Genomic DNA, 22,338 nt, shown 5'->3' with positions numbered 1-22,338 from the left:
CATCGCGCCATCACCGGCCTCTGATAGGCTGCCAGCACTAAGCCGGCAGCCTATCAGAGGAACAGGAGGGGACACACCTCTCCCTCCTCTGCCGCAGCACAGGCATCTGTATTGCCGTCCTGAGGACGGCAATACAGATGACTATGGAGATGAGCGCTTCCGCAATGGAGGCGCTCATCTCCTGCTCTGCCCTGCCGCCGGCCGCAGCCGCCCCCACTTGTCACCAGGGCCACAGCGCTGGGGTGCGGGGCACCCACTGCACCCCGTGTAGGATCGGCCCTGTCTATGGGAGAGCCGCAGATACAGCACTTGTGTATCTCCGAGTCTTCCATAGAGATACATGGAGGGGAAGTGTTGACCACACCACCGCTCCATGCCGTGGTTGACACAGCTTATTTCTTGAGGACTGAGTACTCACATAGGGTTTATTAGGGATTCCGCCCCCACAGGGTCAGGTATCCGGACGGGGACGCCCCTTGCGGGGCAAGTTCCTCGTATAGATAGGTAGGGCGTAACAGCCCCTGTCCCTCACATAGGGCTTTCTAGGGCTTACCTGCCCTGTTATCCAACAACGTACAGGGGCGAACGCGCTTGGCACCTTCCAGTATGGCGATCCACCATTACAGGTCCATCTCTACCTTCAACATCGTTTGAGAGAACCCTCGGTCTACCTCCACACCTGGGTGAGAACGTTCCTGTATATATATTTTTTCACCATATTGTACGTGTATGTTTAGTCTAGGCCCTTAGGGCTGTTTCATGTTGTTTGTCAAAGAGGTTCACCCTCTAGCGTCCATCTATTTTAGAATTACCTATATTAAATGCTAGGTTTTACCCCTCTGGCCCCTAGGTGATTAGTACCATTGCCACATTAACTTGGGAGTAAATAGGCCTGGTCGTCGAACTTGGCCTTACTGTTCTTTCTACCATGGCATATATTGCACCAAATTAAAAAAAGAATGTGAATAACATATTGCAAAGCTAATAGAATACTTAAAATGTTAATTGGTACAGTTAAAAGCACAAAAGATTGTAATACAAACTTGAGACATTTGTATCTGTGAGCGCTGTAAGCGGGCGGTCTCGGCTAGGCAGGCAGCTGAGGACACTAACGACCAGTTAATAATAATAATACTAATCTTTATTTATATAGCGCCAACATATTCTGCAGCGCTTTACAATTCAGGGGTTCATGTACAAACAGTCATGCATTGTGACGGACTGAACCGCCACTGGGGCTGCTGGAGGAGCCTGAGGGCTAGCCTCCTTCCTACAGACTATGGACTGAGAACAATGGAGACCCCCTCAGACCTTTTGGGGTTACAAGGAACTATGAACCCTGATTTATGTGTGTAATTTATATGCCACATATTTCCTATGGCCCATTAAAAAGGCATTGTGTGGATTCAGCAACACAAAAAGGGTTAACTCTGCACTGAGACTCCCACTGATTGTGTTAGTGATGGGATTAAGATAGTTGATTATAATAGCAGCCGACTCCTATGATACACTCAGGAGATAATCCCATCACATGTGTCTCCTCGTCCCTTATCCTTTTAATTATGGAGGGGGTGAAGATATCTGTTTGCATGTTAATTGTTGATTGCGTCAAAGACAATGCCAGTGTGTTTGTTGAATAGGGTTAGTGTTGTGCTTAAACTGTACAGGATTGGCTGCTATGACATGTCCTCAGTATGTCATGTGTATATAAGTCAATGCTGTGTGTTCAATAAAGAGTTCCTGTTTTACCCTTCATCATGTTGAGGCTGGTGTTTGGGTAACTGATCGACACTGGGGATTGCTATACGCTGAAGATTTTCTATACTCCCCTGGCTATAACTACTACCTCTTGTAAGAGCTGTTCCCGCTCTCTGGATTTAGGAGAGGTTAACCCACTGGAGCCTGGAGCCTTGTTGAAGGTCCAGGGTGGGTAGGAGATGGCGAGACCTCAACCAAGCTTCGGCGGTTCGTGGGGTCTGTGGCGGTTATGGTGTCCAGTGGAGTGCTTGGAGTCTTTGGGAAGCGCTAGGAGTATCCATCGACGGAGGCACCCGGTCAGGGTGCCAGGAGATCCGTTACATGCATAGCAACAGGTTAGTCAATAATTAGAACAAGAGGAATGAGGGCCCTGCTCGCAAGAGCTTACAATCTATGAGGAGGTAGGGGTGACACAAAAGGTAAAAGTGCTTGTTTTGTACAATGGTCCAGCCATCTTGGGAAAATAGGGGAGCTGGATGAGCCAGTCACCAGCCGATATCTGTAGTGCTTCTGTGTGCATGGGTGCGGTGGAAAATTTGGTGGAGGATCAGGTTCAGAAAACTATGATAAATGGGCTATATATGGAGAGGAGTTAGATCAAGGAATGTGATATGCCACCCTAATAAGAGGTGTTTTTAGGGCGTGCCTAAAACTGTGTATATTGTCATTCAACCTAATTTCTTGGTGTAGGGCATTCCAGAGAATTGGTGCAGCTTGGGAGAAGTCTTGAAGCCAGGAGTGAGAGGTTTGGATTATGGTAGATGTCAGTCGTAAATCGTTTTCAGAGCGTAGAGCACTGGTAGGGTGGTAGACAGAGATGAGGGAAGAGATGTAGGGGGGGGGGGTGCAGCGCTGTGGAGAGCTTTGTGGGTGAGGACAAGCAGTTTAAATTTGATTCTATACTTTATGGGCAACCAGTGCAATGACTGGCACAGAGTGGAGGCATCGGAGTGGTGGTTAGACAAATAGGTGACCCTGGCTGCTGCATTAAGGATAGATTGAAGAGGAGAAAGTCTGGTGAGGGGAGGTCAGTCAATAGTAAGTTACATTAATTGAGTCAGGAATGCATCAGTAATGCAACAATGAGAATTTTTATTGTTTCCAAGATGAGAAAAGGGTGGATTCTACAGATATTTTTGAGGTGCAGGCAACATAGGCAGGTGAGAGATTGAATATAGTGGGTGAAGGAAAGATCAGTGTCAAACGTAACACCGAGACAGCGGGCGTTCTGTTTAAGCATTATCATAGTGCCACACACTGAGAGGGAGATATCAGTTTTAGGTAAGTTATTAGATGGAGCGAGCACAAGATGTTCAGTTTGTGAAAGATTCAGTTTCAGATAGAGAGAGGACATGATGTTAGAGACAGCGGACAGACAGTCACTGGTCTGTGATTCAGCAGGGGTGATGTCAGGGGATGAAGTGTATAGTTGTGTGTCATCAGCATAGAGATAGTACTGGAAATCAAATCTGCCGATGGTCTGTCCTATTGGGGTTGTGTAGAGAGAGAAGAGGAAAGGACCATGGACTGAACCCCGAGGAAACCCAACAGCAAGAAGCAGAGGAGACGAAGTGGAGCCAGCAAATGATACACTAAAAGAGTGGTCAGAGAGATATGAAGAAAACCAGGAGAGGGCAGTGTCCTTTAGGCTGATAGATTGGAGCATGGTGAGTAGGAGATGGTGGTCTACAGTGTCAAAAGCTACCAAGTGGTCAAGGAGAATGAGCAGAGAGTAGTCACTGTTGTATTTTGCTGTCAGGAGGTCATTTGTCACTTTGGTGAGGGCAGTTTCTAAAAACAAATAGCTGAATATGTGTGCATATATCAAATAGCGCACCAAAAATATGAGAATACACATATAATATAACATGATTCTTTATTGTTTAAAAGACATACAAAACACAAAATCTGACATAATGCATAATTTAGCAGCAATGCAGGAAAGTGACATAGTAAAAAACGGTCCCCCCCAGAAGCCACAAGAAGGTCCGCAAATATGAGTCTCAATGGAGTGTGCAAGCTCTATAGCAAAAGACACAAACAATGTCTGTTAATGCTAACTACAGAAGAACACCCATTATGCTACAAACATACTTGCACAGGCCTATATACTCATGCTAATAAACATGTGCCAAGGATCCCAAACTAGAGACAAAGAAAATGGTAGGACACACTCTAAGCAAAGAGAAACAATGAAAAGGCGATAGCCAGTATACACAAGTAGCGTTCAAACAGAAACTTATACAGACCAAGGGCCTCAGGAGGACACCAACTGCGACGCGCGTTTCGCCCCCAAGAGGAAGCGAGGCGAAATGGGTGTTCTTATGTAGTTAGCATTAACAGACATTGTTTGTGTCTTTTGCTATAGAGCTTGCACACTCCATTGAAACTCATATATGCTGACCTTCTTGTGGCTTCTGGGTGGGGATCCTTTTTAACTATGTCACTTTCCTGCATTGCTACAAAATTATGCATTATGTCAGATTTTGTGTTTTGTATGTCTTTTTAACAATAAAGGATCATGTTATATTATATGTGTGTTCTCATATTTTTGTTGCGGTAGCTGAGGGCAGTTTCTGTAGAATGTAGGGTGTGGAATCCGGATTGTAATGAATCAATGAAAGAGTGAGCAGAGAGAATGTGGATGAGGCGAGAGCAGACCAGATGCTCCAAGAGTTTAGAGATGAATAGGAAGTTGGAGACTGGTCTGTAGTTGGTTGTGCAGGACAGGTCAAGATAAAGTTTTTTTTTTTAATAATGGAGTAATGATAGAGTGTTTGAAAGAGGAGGGGAAGAGGCCAGAAGAGAGAGGGAGGTTGAAGATTTTTGTTAGGAGAGTGGTGGAGAGATAGACTGGAGTAGGTGTGATGGAATGGGATCAGAAGTGCATGAGGTAGGACCAGAAGAAGAGAGGAGCCTGGAGACTTCTGTGACTGGGTCAAGTGTGGACAGTGAGCCAGAGGAAATAATGGGGGGAAGGGGATCGATGACACTTAGTGGCTGGGAGCATATTTTATGCCAGATGTTTTCTATTTTCTCTGTGAAGTAGGCATCCAGATCTTCAGACAGAGGTTTGTGATAGGCGCCTGCACTTTAGGACTGAGGAGAGAGTGAAAAGTGTCAAAGAGTATTTTTTCAGTTGTTGGACAATGAAATTAGGGTGGTGAAATATGTCTGTTTGGAGAGGTAAAGGGCAGAGTTATAGGCGTTTGGCACTCCTGGAGCAATGCTGGAGAAAGTGAGGGATGCTTTTTTTTTTTTTTACTGAAAATGAATAAAAGGGAATAATCGCAGTATTTGCATTTCCGGTTACAAACTGGGATATTTCCACTATAAACTGAAATTTGTTTCAAGATTTAGCTTTTCTGTTAATCACTGAACTAATATTTAGTTGTATAACCTTTATTTCTGATAACTGCTTTATATCTGTGAGGCTTGGCGTCAACTAACATCCAACACCTGTGAACAGATATTCCAACCCAGACTGACTGGACTACATTCCACAGTTCTGCATTCTTGGGTTTGGCAGTAAAAAACATCATTTTCATGTCATTCCACAAATTCTCAATCAGATTAATATCTGGGGATTGGGCTGGCCATTTCATAACATCAATCTTGTTGGTCTAGAACCAGGGTGTTACCCACTTACTGGTGTGTTTGGGGCTGTTGTCCTGCTGAAACACCCATTTCAAAGGCATTTCCTCTTCAGCATAAGGCAACATGACCTTCCAGTATTTTGATATATATAAACTGGTTCATGGTTCCTGGTATGTAATAAATGGGCCTGACTCCAGAGTATGAGAAACATCCCCAAACCATTATACTTGCACCTCCATGTCTTACAGTCTTCACAGTGTACTTTGGCTTGAATTCAGTGTTTATCGGTCGTCTCACAAACTGCTGTGGCCTTTAGACTCAATAAGAACAATCTTGCTCTCCTTTGTGCATAGAATATTGCACCACTTCTCTGTAGGCCAGTCAATGTGTTCTTTCGCAAACTGTAACCTTTTCAACACGTCTTTTCTGAGCAATGGTACTCTACGAGGGTTTGTTGCTAATAGTTTGGCTTCAGGTAGGCATCTTCTGATTGTTGCAGTACTCACAGATAATTAAAGATCTTCTTTGATTTCCCTGGAGCAGATCATTGGATGCTTCTTGTCATTCTTGTTATTCTATGATCTACACGGATGGTAGTATTTCTTTTCCTACAACGTGTTTCAGGTTTTGTTTGCCATCTTAAAGCATTGGAGATAATTTTAGCTGAGCAGCCAATTATTTTCTGCACTTCTTTATATGTTTTCCCCTCTCCAATCAACTTCTTGATCAAAGTTCTTACTTCTTCGGTACAATCTGGAACAACCCCTTTTACTCGCTGAGCAAGACCGAAAACCAGCAAGTACAATATTTGCTGCCCTCCTTCTTTAAATAAGGGCCATAATTGACACCTTTCTTCACAGAATGAGTGACCTCACTAATTGAACTCCACACTGCTATTAATTTGAACACCCCCTTTCATTAAATAAGTCAATTATACCCAATTAGCGAGCATGTCATGCTGATTCTGTTCGTTGCCCATTACTCGGCTAAACCTAGTCATGATTTTTTTCCCATGTAGTATTATGTTTTCTGCCAAAAATAATAATTAAACACATTAGTGATGTTAGACTGCTATTATTCTGCACATAACTGTACGTGTAGGGCTGTGTGGTCATGTTGATAACTAAGATATTATTTATTCTTTGCAGTGCTTCAAAATTACAGGCAGTAGTGTAACTAGAACTGACTGGACTCCACAGCAAATGGGCAACTTCTTCACAATCCCCACCCCATGCAACTCCCATTCCTGCAGCTAGTCAAAATCACTCCCAGACCACGCCCTGCTGCCACTCTGTCCGTTTCCCACACATATACCGTATACTGTATATCATGTCACTGTATAGAAAGTCACTGTATAATACTATTGTGGGGGTCATGACCATAAAATCTTTTAGTCCTCCTCTCAGGTAGGCCCCTATACAATGCCAATAAAAAGGTCTGTTACCATAATTACAAGAAAATTTTTAAAAAGTACTCAAAACAAATATAATTAGGGAGAATTCACATCTCAGTTTCATTTTCCATTCTTCTGACGGAAGAATGTCAGAAGAATAGAAAATAAAAAAACAGGATGATTCTTGTTTAAAAAACCCAAAAAAAAACAGCCTTTAAAAAAAGGATCCTGTAAAAAAAAAAAAATTGATCCTGTTCCACCGGTTATGCACATTTGGCATCCCTTTGAGCTATTTCTCTCTGAGATCTGTTTTTCAGATGGAAAAAAAGTACTGCATAGGCTGAGTTTACATCAGCATTCAGCCTTTCCGTTCTTCTGCTCCGTTATAGGAGCAGCAGAACGGAAAGGATGGCTTCGGCACATAACTGAACCCAACGAAGCCTATAACAGTGCAGGAGATAACGGAAAGGCTAAACGCTGATGGGAACTCGGCCATACAAGACTTTTCTTTCTGTCTAAAAAACGGATCTCAGATAGAAATGGCTCAAATGGATGCCAAATGTGCATAACCGATGCAACGGGATCCATTTTTTTTACAGGATCCTTATTTTTCTGTTCTTCTGACGGATCAGAAGAACGGAAAATGAAACAGAGATGTAAACTCTTGCTTACTTAAATACACAGCATAAAATAGCAGAACCATTTTTAAACAACCACAGGAATGGCGTCTACTAGGTAGTGCTTTTAAGCAATGCATCCTTGGTATGGGGCTGAATGTATGAATACACACATACATTCATTATAGCCTTAGGCTTCTTTCTCATTTCACATATGCATTGGAATTTCCACCAAAAGCCTCCATAGGAGAGATAACTAGGTTCCGTGACACACACACACATATATATATATTGTAGGGGGTTAGCTCTTCACCGGGGGTCATTCTCACAGATGCTCCTTTAGGACACCAGGTTTCAGGACCAAACAGTGTATTTATTGTGCACACTCAAACCAATACAGGTTATCATGAAGTCGCAGCTTCACCTAACACATGTGACATCCACATAAAATAATAAACACTCGCCCGTCCAGGCTCTAACTAAACATAAAGTTTTCTGACTCACCTAGGTCCCAGTTCACACCCTGTGAACTCATGCGGCTTTTGTCAGCCAATGTCCCACAGCCTCCTGGCTGTACAGAGCACAGTACACCCACTGTCTTTAGTTCAGTATTTCTTGTGGGGGATTGGGGCTCAATAGTCTGCCTGACTATGGCCCTGCGACCCTCCCAGGCGTCGCTGCGTCCCCCAACTCCAGGCTATCTCCCAGCCTTGTGGTCCCTCAACCTTGCCCAGCTGAGACCACACAGACAGAGCCTCCAGGCCTCTGTCCACAGGTAACACACTACTCCCTTTCTGACACTCTGGGAGGTGCCTTATGCCAGGCTGATTACCTCCAGCTTCTCTCACCTGTGGTGGAACAGGGGTGTGGACCACACTATTTACCCCTTCCTTGCCTCTAACCTGAGTGAGACCTGTCACTGTCTCACAATATATATATATATATATATATATATATATATATATATGCACACACCAAAAGCCTCCATTGGCGAGATAACTAGGTTCCGTTACATATATATATATATATATATATATATACACACACATATATACACACAAGATATATTAGATTAGATAGATAGATAATCACACACACCTTTCACATACATACACTTGCCTTTTATGCAAGCTGGATATATTTGTCAGGCTGTGGAGGATCAGATACGTCCCAACAAGGGGCGGATTGGTCATAGACCTTACAGGGAAATTTCCTGGTAAGCCGATGCCCAGGGGGCCGCCTGAGCCCTCCTCAAGGCCGGCCATTGGAATCTTTTGGGGATGTATTTTGTGCTGCTGGCGACAGTAGTTTGTGATGAACTGTGGTATTTGGCTCTGTTGCGGTGTTAGAATGTACCACAATATAGTATTGTTAGCCCTGCCTTTCATCTGTTTGGACCCAACTACAAAACTGGGCCACTTTAAGTTCCCAGTCCACCCCTGCTCCCAACCGTCCTGGATCCTGTGGGACAGTTCCGGATTTCAGTGCCCGGTACAGGGGAGGTATGTCCCGCTCTCTGGTAGCTGTCCCTGCTTCCATAGGAAGCAGAGACAGCTGCCTGTAATGATAAAGCAAGAGCCGTCCGACCGCTCGCTGCTCCATCATTCCTCCCCTGTCTGCGCTCCACACTGCAGGTCTTGGCAAGGGCAGGGGGCGTGGGTGGCCGGGAGCTCCATGTATTATTATTTTTTTATTGCCTGTGAAGGGGGCACAGCTGGGCATATTACTTTACTGTGAGGGTGCACAGCTGGGCATATTACTTTACTGTGATGGGGCACAGCTGGGCATATTACTTTACTGTGAGGGGGCACAGCTGGGCATATTACTTTACTGTGAGGGTGCACAGCTGGGCATATTACTTTACTGTGAGGGGACACAGCTGGGCATATTACTTTACTGTGAGGGGGCACAGCTGGGCATATTACTTTACTGTGAGGGTGCACAGCTGGACATATTACTTTACTGTGAGTAGGCACAGCTGGGCATATTACTTTACTGTGACGGGCACACCTGGACATATTACTTTACTGTGAGGGGGCACAGCTGGGCATATTACTTTACTGTGAGGGGGCATAGCAGGGCATATTACTTTACTGTGATGGGGCACAGCTGGGCATGTTACTTTACTGTGAGAGGGCACAGCTGGACATATTACTTTACTGTGAGGGGGCACAGCTGGGCATATTACTTTACTGTGAGGGGGCACAGCTGGGCATATTACTTTACTGTGAGGGTGCACAGCTGGACATATTACTTTACTGTGAGTGTGCACAGCTGGACATATTACTTTACTGTGAGTGGGCACAGCTGGGCATATTACTTTACTGTGATGGGCACACCTGGACATATTACTTTACTGTGAGGGGGCACAGCTAGGCATATTACTTTACTGTGAGGGGGCACAGCTGGGCATGTTACTTTACTGTGATGGGGCACAGCTGGGCATGTTACTTTACTGTGAGGGGGCACAGCTGGACATATTACTTTACTGTGAGGGGGCACAGCTGGGCATATTACTTTACTGTGATGGGGCACAGCTGGGCATATTACTTTACTGTGAGGGGGCACAGCTGGACATATTACTTTACTGTGAGAGGGCACAGCTGGACATATTACTTTACTGTGAGGGGGCAAAGCTGGGCATATTACTTTACTGTGAGGGGGCACAGCTGGGCATATTACTTTACTGTGAGGGGGCACAGCTGGACATATTACTTTACTTTGAGGGGCACAACTGGGCATATTACTTTACTGTGAGGGTGCACAGCTGGGCATATTACTTTACTGTGAGGGGGCACAGCTGGGCATATTACTTTACTGTGAGGGGGCACACCTGGACATATTACTTTACTGTGAGGGTGCACAGCTGGACATATTACTTTACTGTGAGGGTGCACAGCTGGGCATATTACTTTACTGTGAGTGGGCACAGCTGGGCATATTACTTTACTGTGAGTGGGCACAGCTGGGCATATTACTTTACTGTGAGGGGGCACAGCTGGACATATTACTTTACTGTGACGGGGCACAGCTGGGCATGTTACTTTACTGTGAGGGGGTACAGTTGGACATGTTACTTTACTGTGAGGGGGCACAGCTGGGCATATTACTTTACTGTGAGGGTGCACAGCTGGACATATTACTTTACTGTGAGTGGGCACAGCTGGGCATATTACTTTACTGTGACGGGCACACCTGGACATATTACTTTACTGTGAGGGGGCACAGCTGGGCATATTACTTTACTGTGAGGGTGCACTGCTGGGCATATTACTTTACTGTGAGGGGGCACAGCTGGACATATTACTTTACTTTGAGGGGCACAACTGGGCATATTACTTTACTGTGAGGGTGCACAGCTGGGCATATTACTTTACTGTGAGGGGGCACAGCTGGGCATATTACTTTACTGTGAGGGGGCACACCTGGACATATTACTTTACTGTGAGGGTGCACAGCTGGACATATTACTTTACTGTGAGGGTGCACAGCTGGGCATATTACTCTACTGTGAGTGGGCACAGCTGGGCATATTACTTTACTGTGAGTGGGCACAGCTGGGCATATTACTTTACTGTGAGGGGGCACAGCTGGACATATTACTTTACTGTGACGGGGCACAGCTGGGCATGTTACTTTACTGTGAGGGGGTACAGTTGGACATGTTACTTTACTGTGAGGGGGCACAGCTGGGCATATTACTTTACTGTGAGGGTGCACAGCTGGACATATTACTTTACTGTGAGTGGGCACAGCTGGGCATATTACTTTACTGTGACGGGCACACCTGGACATATTACTTTACTGTGAGGGGGCACAGCTGGGCATATTACTTTACTGTGAGGGTGCACTGCTGGGCATATTACTTTACTGTGAGGGGGCACAGCTGGGCATATTACTTTACTGTGAGGGTGCACAGCTGGGCATATTACTTTACTGTGATGGGGCACAGCTGGGCATATTACTTTACTGTGAGGGGGCACAGCTGGGCATATTACTTTACTGTGAGGGTGCACAGCTGGACATATTACTTTACTGTGAGTGGGCACAGCTGGGCATATTACTTTACTGTGAGGGGGCACAGCTGGACATATTACTTTACTGTGAGGGGGCACAGCTGGGCATATTACTTTACTGTGACGGGCACACCTGGACATATTACTTTACTGTGAGGGGGCACAGCTGGGCATATTACTTTACTGTGAGGGGGCACAGCTGGACATATTACTTTACTGTGAGGGGGCACAGCTGGACATATTACTTTACTGTGAGGTTGCACAGCTGGGCATATTACTTTACTGTGAGTGGGCACAGCTGGGCATATTACTTTACTGTGAGGGGGCACAGCTGGACATATTACTTTACTGTGAGGGGGCACAGCTGGGCATGTTACTTTACTGTGAGGGGGTACAGTTGGACATGTTACTTTACTGTGAGGGGGTACAGCTGGACATATTACTTTACTGTGAAGGGGCACAGCTGGGCATATTACTTTACTGTGAGGGGGCAAAGCTGGGCATATTACTTTACTGTGAAGGTGCACAGCTGGGCATATTACTGTGAGGGGGCCACAACTGGGAATATTACTGTGAGGGAGCACAGAATTGGGCATATTACTGTGAGGGGAAACAGATGGGCATATTAGTGTGAGGTGGCACATAACTGGGCATATTACTGCGAGGAGGCATATACTGTATCTGGGCATATTACTGTGACGGGGCACAGCTGTCAGTGTCTCGTCAGTACAAGAGTGAGTGGGGGAGGAGGGCATACTACTGTGAGGGGGCACATATCTGGGCTCCATCTAAGGAAGCTCCAAGGAGATTTTTTTAAGGTAGCAGCATAGGCTGCTGCTGACAACAGCTGCTCAAAGCTTCAATGCTGCCCTTCACCATACGCTGCGTCTAAAGGCCCTGCTACTGCTCCCGGGCCCCTTCTAAGCTCGGGGCCCCGAAACAGCTGCTTCCACTGCTTCCCTGATTGCTATGCCCTTTATTACAGGACTTTATTATAAAAAACTGTTGGAGGTGAGTCCAATCGTACTTGGTAAAAAGTATTCATATCGTATACTGTAGATATCGTTTGGGGGCTAAGCGTTGTGTGTTCCTTATTAACCCATTATGTTACAATCCCAAGCCATTAGAAGGCTCCTAGATGACCCATAACAGCCAATCACACTCCCGCACAAATAGAAAGCATGCATACATCAGGACGCATTTTGAATGTGTCTTCCAGGGCTTATTCAGCATACATATAGCCATGCATGTGCCTTGTATCGAATGTTTTTGTCCCCAAAATGCGTCACAATTTTGGAATTAAAGTTGGAATCATCTTGGATAATGTTGGAGTGTGGCGCTGGCCCTTCTTTTATGCACAGGTTTGAGACACTATCAGTGCCTCAGATTTCTTATTTTTCTACACAAAGGAGGACATTTATCAAAACTGGTGCAAAGGAATACTGGCTTAGTTACCCATAGCAACCAATCAGATTAATCCTTTCATTTTCCAAAGGAGCACTGAAAAATGAAAAGTGTAATCTGATTGGTTGCTATGGGCAACTAAGTCAGTTTTCCTTAGCGCCAGTTTTGATAAATGTCCCCAAAAGTCTTTTTACCGTCATCTGGTCTGATGCAGTGCAGAACCACAAGGCGCCTCACTGCTAGTAACGTTAACAACTATGATCAGAATGAGAGGAGAATCGAGGTGGGCGAATTGGTAACTGTAGTTTCAGACTAGAGTCTAAACTAGCCATTTAGTCTAGGAATGCAAACTACTCCGCAAAGAAAAAAATGACTACTGTATGTGAGAATTTCCCTTCTCCGCTTATTGCATTCTTGTGAGTTTTAGCTTCTCATTTTGCATTGTTAAACATGCAGAAAGACAGGTAAGACTGGAAAATCAATATAATGGCCACAGGGAAGCCCAGTCCGGCTCTGAAAACAGCTCGTGTCCTACAAAGGAAGGGAAACTAAACCGTAAAAATACAAATTGTCACCATAAAAAAACCAAAAAATAAATTCAGTTTTACATAGAAAACAAATAGGCATAAAAACACGGTGGGGGAGGCAATAGTTTCGGACCCCTGCTGATCAGACAGTGGTGGCGTATCTGGAGGATAGGCCATCACTTGTAAAGAGTTGGACAACCAAATTCAAGAAAAGGTGAGGGACCCATCTGTAATTTCAAAAGTCAATAAATGTGGACCATTTCAAGATGGTGAGCACCATTACAGCACCAGTACAGGGAGAAGCAGATGGAGACATTCAGAGCTGTGTCTCCGAGACACAATAACGTGAGAACAGGTTTCTTGCAATCTGTTGCAATTTACGATTGTATGAGGAATCATTTATATTTTAGCGTAAAAAAAAGAGCTTAGCTTCTGACTGAACTGGATATTTGACATCCATGTTATCACATGTCTTTTTTTAAATTAAATTATTTATATAAAAAAAAATATATATATATAAACCAAGGAATGTGGGCAGCACCACTGTCTGAAAAGTACAGACGGAGTGCTAGCGGCTGAGTCGGCGATCCACCTCCAAACAATATAAAATAAATGAAATCCGCAGCACATCCAGGTAGTGAAGAAGTAAAAGAAGCTTTAATCACCAAGCATGCGACGTTTCAATCCTCTCAATCGGATCACTGCTTGAGAAAAATCCCATTGAGAGGATTGAAACGTCGCATGCTTGGTGATTAAAGCTTCTTTTACTTCTTCACTACCTGGATGTGCTGCGGATTTCATTTATTTTATATATATATATATATATTTATTTTTATTTTATTTAAAATGCCCGGGAACCTGATTACAAGTGCTCATTTTTCCTACAGTGCCACCCCAGGTGCAATTAAAGGCATTAAATGGTACCTATAGAAATCAATATATTGTCAATGTAATGCCCAATTGTGCTGGGTCCTATACATAGAGAAATGCTGTTTGTGATGCAGTATAAAAAACGGAAGGTGCTTGAGGGGTAAGTATCTTTTTTATTATTATTATTATTATTATAGCCGTGTTTCTCCCATTTTTAAAATAAAACAGCTCAGGCAACCTCTCTATCCCCTTAGTGACCACGCAAATTTTTTCATCATTGTTTTTCAAAAACTAAAACTTTCATCAATGTACCTGTATGAGTGCTTATTTTTTTGAGGGATAAGTTATAGTTTTTAATGCACCATTTTGGGTACATATTATCATTGATTAAAGCCAGCTGCCTATCCTAGACACCTTAGTAAAAAGGTGTATTTGTGGTCTTGATCAAACACTGGGTACAGAGAAGAAAACTGATTATGTACAGCGCTTTGTCTCTGTTGGATGCTAGATGTCCTGAGACAGAAACAGGTACAACCTCTTTATTGGAAAATCCTTAAAAACATCATGTACAACGATTAAAATCAAACCTACGCGTTTCAAACATAGTATGACATGTCCTTAATCATGGTATAGTGGTCTTATGTACTAATCAACTTTTTTATAGTATTTCTAAACCTCACAAGGTGTTCTGCAAAACAGAACTAGAGAATTAACCCTATGCTGTTCTTACATACTGCAGTGAACATCATGTGAGAACAACATAGGGTTAATTCTCTAGTTCCATTTTGCTGAACATCTTGTGAGGTTAGAAATACTATAAAAGAGTTTGTTAGTACATAAGAGCAGTATACCATTATTAACCAGCTCAGGACCACCGTACGCAGGATTGCGTCCTGGTGGCGGCCCTGTTATTCTGGGTGGACGCATATACGCGTCCTCTCGCGAGAGGCTAGATTTCCTGTGAACGCGCGCACACAGGCAGAACCGAAGGTAAGTGAGTGGATCTGCAGCCTGCCAGCGGCGATCGTTCGCTGGCAGGCTGTAGATGCGATTTTTTTTAACCCCTAAAAGGTATATTAGACGCTGTTTTGATAACAGCGCCTAATATACCTGCTACCTGGTCCTATGGTGGTCCCTTTTGCTTGGATCGACCACCAGAGGACACAGGCAGCTCTGTAATAAGTAGCACCAAACACCACTACACTACACCCCCCCGACACTTATTAACCCCTTAATAACCCCCTGATCACCCCATATTAGACTCCCTGATCACCCCCCTGTCATTGATCACCCCCCTGTAAGGCTCCATTCAGACGTCCGTATGTGTTTTGCGGATCCGATCCATGGATCCGCGGATCCACAAAACACATACGGACCTTTGAATGGAGCCTTACAGGGGGGTGATCAATGACATATAGCCCATATAGACTCCCTGATCACCTGTAAGGCTGGCTCCATTCAGAGGTCCGTATGTGTTTTGCGGATCCACGGATCCATGGATCGGATCCACAAAAAACATACGGACGTCTGAATGGAACCTTACAGGGGGGTGATCACCCCATATAGACTCCCTGATCACCCCCTGTCATTGATCACCCCCTTGTAAGGCTGTCTTCATTCAGAGGTCCGTATGTGTTTTGCGGATCCACGGATCCATGGATCGGATCCGCAAAACACATACGGACGTCTGAATGGAGCCTTACAGGGGGCTGATCAATGACAGGGGGGTGATCACCCCATATAGACTCCCTGATCACCCCCCTGTCATTGACCACCCCCCTGTCATTGATCACCCCCTGTAAGGCTCCATTCAGACGTCCGTATGTGTTTTGCGGATCCGATCCATAGATCCGCGGATCCGCAAAACACATACGGACCTCTGAATGGAGCCTTACAGGGGGTGATCAATGACATATAGCCCATATAGACTCCCTGATCACCTGTAAGGCTGGCTCCATTCAGAGGTCCGTATGTGTTTTGCGGATCCACGGATCCATGGATCGGATCCACAAAACACATACGGACGTCTGAATGCAGCCTTACAGGGGGGTGATCACCCCATATAGACTCCTTGATCACCCCCTGTCATTGATCACCCCCTTGTAAGGCTGTCTTCATTCAGAGGTCCGTATGTGTTTTGTGGATCCACGGATCCATGGATCGGATCCGCAAAACAAATACGGACAGCTGAATGGAGCCTTACAGGGGGGTGATCAATGACAGGGGGGTGATCACCCCATATAGACTCCCTGATCACCCCCCTGTCATTGACCACCCCCCTGTCATTGATCACCCCCCTGTAAGGCTCCATTCAGACGTCCGTATGTGTTTTGCGGATCCGATCCATGGATCCGTGGATCCGCAAAACACATACGGACCTCTGAATGGAGCCTTACAGGGGGGTGATCTCCCCATATAGACTCCCTGATCACTCCCCTGTCATTGATCACCCCCCTGTAAGGCTCTATTCAGACGTCCGTATGTGTTTTGCGGATCCGATCCATGGATCCGTGGATCCGCAAAACACATACGGACCTCTGAATGAAGCCTTACAGGGAAGTGATCACCCCATATACACTCACTGATCACCCCCCTGTCATTGATCACCCCCCTGTAAGGCTCCATTCAGACATTTTTTTGGCACAAGTTAGCGGAAATTGATATATTTTTTTTCCTTACAAAGTCTCATATTCCACTAACTTGTGACAAAAATAAAAATAAAATCTCACATGAACTCACCATACCCCTCACAGAATCCAAATGTGTAAAATTTTTTAGACATTTATATTCCAGACTTCTTCTCACGCTTTAGGGCCCCTAAAATGCCAGGGCAGTATAAATACCCCACATGTGACCCCATTTTGGAAAGAAGACACCTCAAGGTATTTTGTGAAGCACATGGCGAGTTCATGTAAAATTTAATTTTTTGTCACAAGTTAGCGGAAAGGAAGACTTTGTGAGAAAAATAAAAATAAAAAATTCTGCTAACTTGTGCCAAAAAAAAAAAACTTCTATGAACTCGCCATGCCCCTCACGGAATACCTTGGGGTGTCTTCTTTCCAAAATGGGGTCACATGTGGGGTATTTATACTGCCCTGGCATTTTAGGGGCCCTAAAGCGTGAGAAGAAGTCAGGTATCCAAATGCCCTCCTAAAAGATACTCATTGGAATTTGGGCCCCTTTGCGCACCTAGGCTGCAAAAAAGTGTCACACATGTGGTATCGCTGTACTCAGGAGAAGTTGGGCAATGTGTTTTGGGGTGTACATATATCCATGCTAGGTGAGAGAAACTCACTATGCCCATCTCTCTATAATGACAACTTTGTATAAAAAAATTGGAAAAGTTGACTTTTAGAGAGATATTTCTCTCACCAAGCATGGGTATATGTAAAAATACACCCCTAAACACATTGCCCAACTTCTCCTGAGTACGGCGATACCACATGTGTGACACTTTTTTGCAGCCTAGGTGGGCAAAGGGTCCCAAATTCCAATGAGTACTTTTAGGATTTCACAGGGCATTTTTTACACATTTTGATTTCAAACTACTTCTCACACATTAGGGCCCCTAAAATGCCAGGGCAGTATAACTACCCTTACAAGTGACCCCATTTTGGAAAGAAGACACCACAAGGTATTTCGTAATGGGCATAGTGAGTTCATGGAAGTTTTTATTTTTTGTCACAAGTTAGTGGAATATGAGACTTTGTAAGAAAAAAAAAATCATCATTTTCCGCTAACTTGTGACAAAAAATAAAAAGTTCTATGAACTCACTATGCCCATCAGCGAATACCTTAGGGTGTCTACTTTCCGAAATGGGGTTATTTGTGGGGTTTTTCTACTGTCTGGGCATTGTAGAACCTCAGGAAACATGACAGGTGCTCAGAAAGTCAGAGCTGCTTCAAAAAGCGGAAATTCACATTTTTGTACCATAGTTTGTAAACGCTATAACTTTTACCCAAACCATTTTTTTTTTTACCCAAACATATTTTTTTTTATCAAAGACATGTAGAACAATAAATTTAGAGAAAAATTTATATATAGATGTCATTTAAAAAAAAAAAAAATTACAACTGAAAGTGAAAAATGTCATTTTTTGGCAAAAATTTCGTTAAATTTCGATTAATAACAAAAAAAGTAAAAATGTCAGCAGCAATGAAATACCAGCAAATGAAAGCTCTATTAATGAGAAGAAAAGGAGGTAAAATTCATTTGGGTGGTAAGTTGCATGACCGAGCAATAAACGGTGAAAGTAGTGTAGTGCAGAATTGTAAAAAGTGGTCTGGTCATTAAGGGGGTTTAAGCTAGGGAGGCTGAGGTGGTTAAGGACAAGTCATACTATGTCTGAAATGCGTAGTATGTTTTTTAATCATTGTACAAGATATTTTTAAGGATTTTCCAATAAGGAAGTTTTTACAGAGTGCTGGAGATTTTTCGTTTTGAATTTGTTGATAGTGGGTACTGTATGGCTTTACAGCCACAAATAGTGTCCTGCCCTGAAGCATTCTTATGTAATTCAGTAGTTTTATGTTTTACCCTTTTCTCCCTGACTGAACTGGCAACAACGGCTGAACTGCATATACTGTATACCCAGATATTCCAAAGCTAGAGATATACACATATACAAGACAAATGAAGAAGCAACTCAGGTTGCCGACAGGAATATTTTTTCTTATAGTAAGTTTGGATTTTTCTTAAAGAGGGCTGTCAAGAGACCCTTACCCTATTTGCACGTGTCTCTGTTTCCTGCAAAGCTGTCACAGCTGTAGATTTCTCAGGTGGGTAGTGGCCAGTTACTGCAGCTTTCTTCTGCTGTATGTGAAACTGTAACAAGACTCAGGAAGAAGAAGGGGAGGGAGGGTTGTAAAAGCACAGCGGATCTGATGTCATGATTCCTAGGTGATTGATCTAATCTACAAATGACTGCCCAGTGCAATCAATGAACAATGTCCTTTATGGAGATCTTTGCCAGGCATAACATTATAAATTATATATGAAAATTGTAATGTATTGTGGAGATTTGCTCTGGTAGACAGGTTGTTGACGCAGTATAGAGCCAACGACAACGTCTTTAACTTAAACAGTTCAGTGTTTATTCACATATAAGGATAAGAAAAACAAAAAGTCAGTTTCAAGGAAAACAGTCACCTTGAGTCTGGTGTTTGTTCACACCATGCAGCAATGCAAAAGTCCTTGGACATAGCAGAAACCACCTGCTCTCACGCCAACAAGGTAGCAGGCCTTTACCCAAGCCCAAACTCCCAGATCCCAACACAGAGGCTGCCAGAACTTCACTGTCAGAGAGGAGTAAATTCCTACCACCTGACACTGCTGCCTGTGTTTTATAGCCCAAACCAAGACCCGGCCTGGAACGGGGGGGAGAGGCCACCCACCCTTTGGCTGCTCCCAGTAACAGCCATACTAAATAGCAAAACCATGTCAGCCAGCACTAGCTGCCGCTGACACATGAAATTACCGGCTCTTACCTCACCGAGGCCAGGAATCTCGGTGGCACATACCTTCCGTCAATGACGGACCCTTGCGCCCTCCTACATACCTCCCCCCTTTGTTCAACCCTGAGGGGGTGAACACTTGCCAGACAGTGTACCCGGGACATGGCCTCCGCGTTTCACTGTAAGCGGCCTGCCCTGTGTTCCACTATGAACTTGAAGTTCTGTAACGAGAAAAACCATCTGGTGACCTGAGCATTCCTCTCTTTGGCTTGGCTCATCCACTTGAGAGGGGAGTGGTCGGTCACCAGGCGGAACTTTCTCCCCAACAGATAATAACGGAGAGATTCGAGTGCCCATTTGATGGCCAGGCACTCTCTCTCCACTATACTGTACCTAGTCTCGGCTGGGGTAAGCTTTCGGCTCAGGAAAACAACAGGATGTTCCTCCCCATTGATGTCCTGAGAGAGTACAGCTCCGAGGCCTACTTCAGAGGTATCGGTCTGTACCACAAATTCCCTCTTGAAGTCAGGTGTCACCAATACCGGGGACCCACACAGGGCATACTTCAAAACTGAGAAAGCCTTTTCCGCCTTTTCATTCCACTGAACCGTCACTGACTTGCGTCCCTTCAAAAGGCTTGTCAATGGTGCGGCGACTGTAGCAAAATTGGGGACAAACCTCATATAGTACCCCACCATACCCAGGAACGACTTTACTTGCCGAGTAGTGACAGGTAGGGGCCAATTCCTAATTGCCTCAATTTTGTTCACCTGAGGTTTGATCATTCAATGCCCAATTACATACCCAGGTACTTGGTCTCTTCTAACCCTATCGCGCACTTTTTTGGGTTAGCGGTTAAGTCCACTACATCCTGTATTTTAGATAGGTGACTTTCCCAGTCGGTGCTATGGATAACGATATAGTCCAGGAACGCCGAGGCGTACCAACTACAGTCATGTGAAAAAATTAGGACACCCTTTGAAAGCATGTGGTTTTTTGTAACATTTTTAATAAATGGTTATTTCATCTCCGTTTCAACAATACAGAGAGATTAAAGTAATCCGACTAAACAAAGAAAACTGAAGAAAAGTCTTTTCAAGATCTTCTGTAAATGTCATTCTACAAAAATGCCTATTCTAACTGAGGAAAAAGATAGGACACCCTTGCCCCTAATAGCGAGTGTTACCTCCTTTGGCTGAAATAACTGCAGTGAGACGGTTCTTGTAGCCATCTACCAGTCTTCGACATCGGTCTGAGGAAATTTTACCCCACTCCTCAATGCAGAACTTTTTCAGCTGTGAGATGTTTGAGGGGTTTCTTGCACGTACAGCCCTTTTCAAGTCACCCCACAGCATCTCAATGGGATTCAAATCTGGACTTTGACTTGGCCATTCCAGGACTCTCCATTTCTTCTTTTTCAGCCAATCTTTGGTTGATTTACTAGTATGTTTTGGGTCATTGTCATGTTGCATGGTCCAGTTCCGCTTCAGCTTTAATTTTCTAACCGATGGTCTCACATGTTCTTCAAGCACCTTCTGATACACAGTAGAATTCATCGTGGATTCTATGATGGTGAGCTGACCAGTTCCTGCTGCAGCAAAGCAGCCCCAAACCATGACACTTCCACCTCCATGCTTCACAGTTGGTATGAGGTTCTTTTCTTGGAATGCTGTGTTTGGTTTACGCCAAACATGTCCTCTGCTGTTGTGTCCAAATAATTCAATTTTGGACTCATCTGTCCAAAGAACATTATTCCAGAAGTCCTGGTCTTTGTCAACTTTATCTCTGGCAAATGTCAGTCTGGCCTCGATGTTTCTCTTGGAAAGCAAAGGTTTCCTCCTTGCACACCTCCCATGCAAGTTAAACTTGTACAGTCTCTTTCTGATTGTAGAGGCATGTACTTCTACATCAACAGTAGCCAGAGCCTGCTGTAGTTCTCGAGATGACACTTTAGGGTTTTTGGAGACCTCTTTTAGCATCTTGCGGTCTGCTCTTGGGGTGAACTTGCTGGGGCGACCAGTCCTGGGCATGTTGGCAGTTGTTTTGAAAGCCCTCCACTTGTAGACTATCTTCCGGACAGTGGAATGACTGATTTCAAAATCTTTTGAGATCTTTTTAAATCCCTTCCCAGACTCATAGGCTGCTACAATCTTTTTTCTGAAGTCCTCTGACAGCTCTTTTGCTCTCACCATGGTGCTCACTCTCACTTCAACAGTCAGGAGCACACCAAACTAAATGTCTGAGGTTTAAATAGGGCAAGCCTCATTCAACATGCAGAGTAACGATCTACTAATTATGTGCACCTGGTGTGATATACCTGTGTGAGATCTGAGCCAATTTAAGAGGGAATACATGTGAGGGTGTCCTATCTTTTTCCTCAGTTAGAATAGGCATTTTTGTAGAATGACATTTACAGAAGATCTTGAAAAGACTTTTCTTCAGTTTTCTTTGTTTAGTTGGATTACTTTAATCTCTCTGTATTGTTGAAACGGAGATGAAATAACCATTTATTAAAAATGTTACAAAAAACCACATGCTTTCAAAGGGTGTCCTAATTTTTTCACATGACTGTATGTGGGTGTAGTACAACGTCCATTAGCCTTTGAAATGTGGCGGGAGCGCCATGTAGACCAAAGGGTAATACCTTGTACTGATACAGCCCCACTGGTGTGATGAAAGCCGTGTTTTCCTTGGCAGCCTCT

The 22,338-nt window shown here is 44.1% G+C and overlaps 1 protein-coding gene across 1 annotated transcript in view; it reads right to left on the bottom strand.

Moving 5' to 3' along the window:
- Positions 1–19,021, bottom strand: part of LOC121001244 (leukocyte elastase inhibitor-like) — a 69,893-nt gene extending 50,872 nt beyond the window's left edge. The window contains exon 1 of the mRNA XM_040432219.1: positions 18,906–19,021. The gene's annotated coding sequence lies outside the window, so the exon portion shown is untranslated. The remainder of the gene's footprint in view (positions 1–18,905) is intronic.
- Positions 19,022–22,338: the final 3,317 nt, after the last annotated feature.

Source organism: Bufo bufo, chromosome 5 (assembly GCF_905171765.1).
Source record: "Bufo bufo chromosome 5, aBufBuf1.1, whole genome shotgun sequence".
Taxonomy (NCBI): domain Eukaryota; kingdom Metazoa; phylum Chordata; class Amphibia; order Anura; family Bufonidae; genus Bufo; species Bufo bufo.
This window is presented reverse-complemented; position numbering and strand designations above follow the sequence as displayed.